At 35.2% G+C, this 9393-nt stretch overlaps 1 pseudogene; it reads left to right on the top strand.

The window, feature by feature from the left end:
* Positions 1-873: 873 nt before the first annotated feature.
* On the top strand, positions 874-2006 carry LOC141833876 (peroxidase P7-like; annotated as a pseudogene).
* Positions 2007-9393: the final 7387 nt, after the last annotated feature.

Raw genomic sequence — 9393 nt, 5'->3', positions numbered from 1 at the left:
GTTCGAGTTCGGCCGCGATTTCAAAAATTGAGATGTTGTGCTTGTGTTGTTTATATTAACTTTATAATAGTGGGCGAAGTTCAAAAATTAAGCAGGGTTGCAAAGTCGAGTTCATTCAAATAGAAGTAAAATAACATTATAAGAGAGAGAAAAATGTGACAATGTAGATGATGATAGATTATACTAGCTATTCCCTTAATCAGAATTCTATATACTTATATCTTGTGAATTTTGTGAACCATAGGATAGGAATACACCAGGAGATAAAAAACTTGATGACTTGAGACAGGACGATGGTGTAGAACTCATGCTGAAGATAATTAGTTTTTTCTTGACCATGAATATTGTTGACTTATCAATTCAGCATTTTTTTTAATTTTGCAATACTCTTCCTGTTGTAGTAGTAAAGGAGAGATTTTACATAAGAATATATTCGCAATTAATACTCAGATTATTTTCGATCCACGAATAAATCAACAAAATTCAGCGCCCAATATATTCATCACGTACACAAAGTACGACATTGAAGAACACGTTGTAAGTAGACGACCAATTAAATCATATATATATATATATATATATATATATTTCGATTAGTTAATTCGTGAAAAGGTCCAATTCGTGAATAGGCAGCGTGCATGTCCTCGTAGACTTCCATGTTATTTCCCAGTTTGAAACAATCAAAAACCCACCCACTATTTTATATCCATTAATTCAAAGACACACATGTATATATACACCTCACTTGCCTTCTCTCCAAGACACACAATCAATTAGCTCTAGCTATCTAAATCCTTCTCCAAGACTAGCTAGCTAATCAATCAGCTATAGCATTAAGTATTTATATTATTTGGCAGCTAGCTTGCGATCGATATGGCGTCTATGGCGTCGATGATTCCCAGATTAGTACTTGCTCTTTGCCTCTTCTCCGCGCTTGTTTCGGCTCATCAGTTGTCTTCTACATTCTACTCCGCGACGTGCCCCAATTTGCAGCAGGTGGTGCGCTCCGCCATGGCCGACGCCGTGCGCCAGAACCCTAGGAATGCTGCCTTCATTCTCCGCCTCTTCTTCCACGACTGCTTCGTAAACGTACGTACCATCAGTCGCCATGATATATCTAGTTAATCGATTAGTAGTTATATTGATCGAGCATTAATTAATGATTAACAGGGGTGCGATGCGTCGATCCTTTTGGATGGCACGGCGGCGTTCGCCAGCGAGAAGTTTGCGAACCCCAACAGGGATTCCGCCCGCGGCTACGAGATCATCGACGCCATCAAAGCCAGAGTGGAGGCCAACTGCCCGGCTACCGTCTCCTGCGCCGACGTCCTCGCGCTCGCCGCACGCGACGGCGTTGCCTTGGTGAGTAATTTAAAATTCCCTGATTTGTATGGGAACGTACGTACGGTACGTGTATACGTAATTAATCGATCGGACGGCTGTGGTTTCTATGCAGCTTGGCGGACAGACGTGGACCGTACAATTGGGTCGCCGGGACTCGCGGGCTGCATTCCAGGAAGCTGCCAACCGCGAACTCCCGGCGCCTTTCTCCGACCTGTCGGCTCCTCATCTCTATGTTTCGCGACAAAGGCTTCACCCCGCGCGAAATGACGGCCCTCTCCGGGGCGCACACCATCGGCCAAGCGCAGTGCTCCCAATTTGACGACCGCATCTACAACGACCGCAACATCAACGCCACCTTCGCCGCCCTCCGCAGGAGAACCTGCCCGCGCGGCGGAAGCAGAGCGCTGGCGCCCCTCGACGGCGAGACGCCGTACCGCTTCGACAACGGCTACTACCGGGAACTGGTGGCGCAGAGGGGGCTTCTGCAGTCGGACCAGGTGCTGTTCAACGGCGGGTCGCAGGACGCGCTGGTGAGAAGGTACAGCGTCGACGGGGCGGCGTTCGCCAGGGATTTCGCTGCGGCGATGGTCAAGATGGGAGCACTTCGCCCGCGTCCCGGGACGGCGGGAGAGGTCCGGTTGGTGTGCAACAGGGTCAATTGATCACATATTCAATTAATTATTTTTAAAAACTGTGGATTAATAAGTTTTTTCCAAAATCATAATGGCAAAGTTAAATAAAATTTTATATTGCACTTCTTTCAATGTTTTCTGGAAAGAAACAAACATGAGTGAAAATCATTTGTTACAAGTGTAATAATCAATTATATTTCCTTGAATAAAATCCTCTTTGTGCAATATGTTGTCGTATGGTTCTCGTGTTTTTTCACGTTAAAATAACAGTTCCTCACTTCTGTAAAAATAGACAATTGAAAAATACTTTTTATATCTTCTAATAATTTATGATATAAAAATCATATAATATATTATGACTTAGTTTCGATAAGAAAATTACTTCAATGATGTAAAATTGGCTTGAGGATTTAAATTTAGTTTGAAGTCATGAGATTGTGGAGTAGTACAAACAAATGAGTCAATATGGAAATGGAAATTGTCTAGGCAGATAGATTTAAAAAATGAACTTAAATTAAAATGAAGAAATCTTGCTAGCTTCGTGTAGAAGATGATACTCCCTTCTTCAACAAAAGGTGGAATCCGTCATCCCAACGATCTCACACGATCTCCCACGATTATTTGTGAGGAGGTAAATCAAGAAGCTGCAGTTGGTCACGACGAAGGAGGACATTGTCTCAACTTCATCGAGATTCGACCATTGTCCACTTCAACAACTCTGCTTCATCGTAACCAACTCAACTATGTCCCGTGGTCATTTTTTTATTGCTATATTTTGTGAGGACGCGTTCCCAGTAAGAGAAAATAAAAAAATCTTATACTAAAAAATTGAAAAATTTGCCTGGTGTGGTGGTAAAAGATAGAAAATTTTTCTCAAATAATTAGAGTTCAAAATTCACGTAGCACATATATGTTAAGTTAAGAATCACCTTGCTTTTTGAATTTATTTGATGGTCATAATGTGGAGTTGGACCGTTTAACCATCTCGCTTCATGAATTTATTTGATAGTCGAAATATAGAATCGAACCGTTTATTTAAGATTAGTTAGTGTAAGTTGGATACCTATAATAAAAAAATATTAAAAATGACACTAGATCATTAAATTCTCAATTATTTCAAAAGTTAATTTGTTGGTCAAGATTAAACCATTGAAGAAGCATCTTAACATCATCAAATTGTGTATGTTTATAGTCTAATCCTCAAGGGAAAAAATTTAACATGGAATACGAAACTTCAGCAGACGTGCAGTTGCTTAGCATAACATTTATTGATTTGTTAACACTGAATTTCATCATTCAAAATGAATGTTCTAAATGTTCCTGAACAAAAAAAGTATATATACCTGAGTGGAGATGTTCTCATATGATGCTATTTCTTGACTGGAATCTAGAAATATATACTACTTTTGTGTTGAGTGTTTTCACTGAGGAAAAGAATCCAATAAGGTGAACTATACCAAAGCTAAATTAAATGATGTTTGGCAATAATGACGTCATGATAGATCAAGATTGATCAAATGTCAGACTGTAGGTAAAGTTCTAAAGACGAGTCTTTAGGCAAGAGAAATCCTAATGATACTTAAATGAATAAAAATACTATGAGGCTAACTTGGATTGATAGTTCAGACTAATTGATAAAATCCAAATTTGAATAATTATGATAAATGGATAAACTGTAATCCTAAAAGTGAAAATCCAAGTCTAGTCTTATACCAAAGTATTAGACTGTCCACATATTTTGTTGTGGTAGCATATTCACCGATGATCCAAAGTACCTGACCACTCACATGTTATGTGGTAGCGTGTTCGCTCCCGATCAATTTTATACGTCAAATAATGTTTTACACTCTAATGATACTAGTTCTAGTTGTTCATTTCTTAGTTGATTTGTCAAAGTTTAGACCATTGATATACATGTTAATACTCACATGATTTATGATATTTATTTATGTTGATTTATACCATGGATGACATGTATACCGGTTGATTCAATAGTAAAACTTGAGAATTTATTGTAATTGATGAAAGCATAAAGATAAATTTTAATTCCAACATACAAATGTTATATGATCATAAATATACATTATGTATAATTTGAGAACTTAAAGAAGAATTAAAAATTATAATAATGAATTGTGCTTCCTTGACCTCTTAGACAAGACTTATTTTCGTTTCATCGTATTTTCGTTTTGATTTCATCTATTGTGTTATCCATATAGTTTTGTTGTCTATGAAGAACATAATATATTTGATATACATATGTATAAAAGTTGATGAATTTCATAGTTATGATGTTATATGGTCCCTGTCTCTTTTATTATATTGTCTCTGAGTATGATATCTCTCGGAGTGCAAGAATAATACCCCGGGGATATGACATGACTGATAGTGGATTAACAATCAATTGTTGTCGAGTTAGATCGAATTGTTGGACTGACAAAGTAGAGCAACATTCAAATTAATAATAGAGTAATTGATTGATGGTACACACGGCAGTCGATTATTAGGTGGATTCCAATCATGACAGCAGTCCTACAAAAGAGGGGGTTTATAGAGATTTCGAGCGATGATTGTGGAGTCGATTCTTCAAGATTTTGAGAGAAAGAGGGGGTCACTACATTCAAGATCTTTAAGAGATTATTCTAGCCAAATACTGTGGATGATCAAGCCACCGATCAACGAATGGGTTGACATGCACGCTCCCTTAGATAGTCACCAGAAAGGATAAAATGACCTTTAAAACACTTAAGAAAGAGTTAGAATAACACTGAATGTGAATCTCAGCATGCCACTCTGATTCTCAAGTTACAATTTTATGGAACGAAGAAAATTAAGGACTTGGGGAAATTAGGGTTCTATGTGTACATACCTGTGTCCATGGGTATGAGTAACATTTTATAGAATTGTTCTCCAAAATATAACGCATGTTTAAAAAATATTCTGAAATACGTGCTTCCGTTCCAATATACGTGTTTCAATTGTCCATGTCTTCTGGGATATTTTCCTTATCTCCAGGAGAAACAGTCTTAGTGTTTCCTGATTTTAAGGATGAATCAGTTTTACAGGCCTTGCCTAGAAGTGAATGACGACAAATCGGAGACCGGTATGAGGTTGGCGCTTGACACTGAGGTGAGGTCGAGGTCGGGATCCGAGATTGGGATGAGGTCAGCGTATGAGGTCTAGTAGACACAGAGTTCAAGTTCGGGCTCCAAGATCAAGTAGAGGTCGAGGTCATGACTCGAAACTAAGATGAGGTCGACATATGAGATCCAGTAGACACCGAGGTCGGGATCCGAGACCAAGTAGAGGTCAAGGTTGAAACATAAGATCGAGGTGAGGTCGGTGTATGAGATTCAGTAGACGTCGAGGTCGGGATCCGAGACCAAGGTTGACATATGAGGCCGAGGTCGGGATTCGAAATCTGGATAAGGTCGATCGGTGCATGAGACCGAGCAGAGTTAGGCACCCTGAGGGTGCATGAGGATGTCAATGCATGAGACGTTAGGCACATGAGGGTTGAGGAGATTTATCTAATCTTCACTGATCTTGCCTAATAGCTCCACATCATTCCAGATCTATGGTTACGTGGTAGTTGTGGGCTTCCGCCGTATCAGAGATAATCTAAAACAATTTTAAAAGCGACCAAAGTAAAAATTTATTGTTGTAAAATTATTTCATTGAATTGTATTGATCGTATTTACTATTGTATCTTTGTATTCTTACTTATGTTGCTTGTAAGAACATGCATGGATGGTAAAAGGTTTCTCCATCTCCAAAAAAATATCCGCGAAAGAGAAAGCATAATGGTTCTACCACTAAGATGATAAGTTGTGGAGTAAGAATCAGAGTTTCCAAATAAACTACATGAAAATTGAGTAAATATTACTCAGTCAGTCTCATGGACTCAATCCCTGGGGGTGGTCAGCCCGGTCCCACGGAAGTTTCCCACCGACCACCAGTGTAAATCGGGAAACGCATACGACGGCCAATCCAGATCCCCAGCATCCTTTGATTGTGTTCCCCATTTGGAAAGAGGATTTCTTTAAGATTAGGTTATGAAGAGGCTTATTTGAATATATTTCTTTTATTTTAGAGGCAAGCTCATGTATTGTAAGAGAACTAATTCAGATCGTCGAATGATGTTTTCAAATTCAATTCACTTGAGAAAAGTTTTATTTTTACATATTTGTTAGACAATTGTCTCTTAAAGATTAGTGAGACATATTTTTGTATTAATTTATGATATTTTGATTTTATGAATAAGATACTAATAGCATGAATTTATGAGAAAAAACTCTAACTAAATGGGAGTAATTTAAAATTATCAACTAAATAAATAAAATTTAATTTTAAGAAGAGGGACTATATATATATATATATATATATATATATATATATATATGGTGCAATTATGCCTTAAACATGTAGTTTTGATGTTTGATAGTATTTAAATTAAGGTGGATAATGTAATATCTCACCTTCATGTTAAGTGTGCAGAGAAAGTCATCGCAAGTTATGTGACTGGATGCAAGGCGATAAAGTTCAAGAAGGATTCTTGACAAGAAGAAAAGCCCAAGAAAATGAGGAGATCAAATGTAGGGCAAATAAAGACTTGAAGACGCAGAGTTTTTAGGCATAAAAGTCCCTAGAATATAGTTCTCTTGCACTAGGTAAACGAGAGTCAAGGGTAGACAAAGTCTAAGCGAACTCAGCCATTAAAAATAACTGAGAATAGGACAATAGTTGACTGATACAGTTGGATCAATCGACTGATGCACTATAAAATAGAAGAGTTTTTTTAGGGTTTAGGATTGAGGGTTGTGTTCAGGTTGAAGGTTTTGGATTGGATTAAATTCGGATTAAGTTTGGGTCGGATTTGGATTGACCCAGGTTGACCCAGAGTTAGGATTTAGGAGATTTTTGAAGGTTAAATCAAATTTTATTTTAAAAATTACAATGTTTTATGTAATATTAATATGTCAATGATAAAATATTGAGATAAAAATGAAGAATTATCGAGAAAAATAAAAAAAAAATTCAGATTTTTCAGGTTGGCCGAGTTATACGTATTCAAGTTTAGGTTTAGAATTTCAAATTTAAGATTCAGATTGAAATTTTTTAATAACATTTTATTTCAATTTGACCTGAAACTCACCCGATCCACCCGAATTGACACTCCTAAAGAAGGGAATCATCCTTGGTTTAAAAAACCACTTACATTAAGCTTAACATTTTGATAATTCCTGCCTAAGATTCCTTGAGTTCAACATCTAATCTTGGTGCAAGTGTTTGAAGGAGGAGAAGTCTAATTCTACAAGCTAAGTAATCTCTTTGTATTCTCCTTCAACTTTTTGTTATTGTTGTAATACTTACTGTAAGAGGTTTCTCCACCTCTAGATCTTGTTCGAGAAGGATAAAAGATAGTGGTGGTATCGCTAGGACTAGACCTTGGAGGAGTAGTATTAGAGAGTTGTGAACCAAGTGAATTATTGGTGTTGTGCTTGTACGTGTTCTCATTTTCCTTTAAAATTTTTGATACGTAACCTAATCGACAAATCAAAGTTATTCATCTAACATCGCACCGATCGCAACCCTATGTTTATACCTAAATGATATAAGATTTGTTAATGTTGAAGTTGCCAGCTGAGTCTTGAACTGGACCAATGAATGGAGATATTTAATTCTTTATTGAATGTAGAACAGATAACTATTATTTTGCAAATTAAAATGCAAAATCACAATGAAATCTTTCTAAGAATTATGCCAATTCTTGATTGAATCAGTGTGTTATTTGCAATTAAGGAAGTCAATGCATGCATGATTGTTGTTATGCTCCTCTCCCTCACCTTCTTCACAGCTCGCTTGATGTTAGATCGCCGGAGGAGGGGATTCAACGCATCTTTTGACTGAACTAAAGGAAGAAGCCATTGAGATTTACAGTCAAAATTTAAGAGATGGATAGTTTTTTTACTTAATAAGTTTTGAAAGAACCGAAAAATTCTGATTATCAACGTTATATATATATCTTTCATTGGCGAAGCCGATAATGATAAAGTCAATGGTCTACAAAGATGATTGACGAGAGCAAAAGAATGTAATTAGAATTCAAAAACAGCTAACAAAACAACAATGTGTAATGATAAAAATGAAAATGAAATCACAATAAATAGTAATGACTAAAAAAAATGTAAAAAAATAAATTAGGTGTCAAATTTTACATGAGTTGTGGATAACTATTGTCAAAATCGAATCATCAAATTTCGCTTTGATACCAATTGATACAATACCAAAATCGAACCATCAATTTAGCTAGGAACTAGAAACAAAGTAGATCAAGCTAAGAAGGAAAACTCTCACACATAGAAGTAAAATTAAAAATTATATTAATGTAAAAATGATTAAAATATAGAACATTCGATTTAATAATAAATATAAAAATAAATATTCTAAATAAAGCGAGTAGACCCTTATTTATTATTAAAATAAAAAATCTTAATTATCAAATAATAAATCAAAATTATGATTTCTTATAGATGTGTTGATTTTGAATATTTTATAATTTAATTTTATTTATTATAAATGCATCAATCTTGAATATTTGTTGTTCTTGAAAATTTTAAAATTTTTTTATAGATGTGTAAATCTTTAATATTGTTTATTAATTTTGAAGGGTTTCAATTTCTTTTCTTTTATTAGGATGAATTAATATGTAATTTATTTTTAATTATTTTTTGTGATATTTATCTTCTTGTTTGCATTAAAGACCTAATCCATTTGGTAGAACACATATAATTCTTTAATTTCTTAAAAATATTTTAGCTAGACAGATAAGTATATTAATCCAAATGGGGAGAACAATCACACTAATTTCTTCCCACATGCTTTAATTAATTAACAAATTAAGCAGCAGCTCTGGATTCCAACAATTTGAGATTAGCTTACCTCATGTCCTTATTTGCTACTCCCTTGATGATGATCCTAACATTATTAATTATATTAAATTAAATTTAAGGAGATTGATGTAATCTTAGTTAATGCTTTGAAATAAATCAGAATATAATGTAAATAATTATGAAATGGATAGGGTGATAATATTCCTAATATAAAGAAAGAAGATATTACACAATTGAATATATAGGCGTGGGATTTCGATATGGAATTAATTAATTGTAATCCCGTAATTACTGTGTAATTCTAAAAATGTTTAATAACTTTTTTAGCATAATTTAGTGTTTTGTTAATGTTAAAAATACTCTCCAGTAAATTTTTAGGAGTGCTTTGATAACTTTCTTTTTTATTTTAAAATTAGGAAATAATAATCCTCGGGAAGCCATAAATGCAATTTTCTCAAACTTTATAAATCAAGCATTTTGGATAATTGAGAGATCAAAGAGAAAGAGGAAAAGGTTACAAAGTC

Source organism: Curcuma longa, chromosome 1 (assembly GCF_044706935.1).
Source record: "Curcuma longa cultivar G26 ecotype Majalengka, Jawa Barat chromosome 1, ITB_CL_G26_1.1, whole genome shotgun sequence".
In the NCBI taxonomy this organism is placed as follows: Eukaryota; Viridiplantae; Streptophyta; class Magnoliopsida; order Zingiberales; family Zingiberaceae; genus Curcuma; species Curcuma longa.
This window is presented reverse-complemented; position numbering and strand designations above follow the sequence as displayed.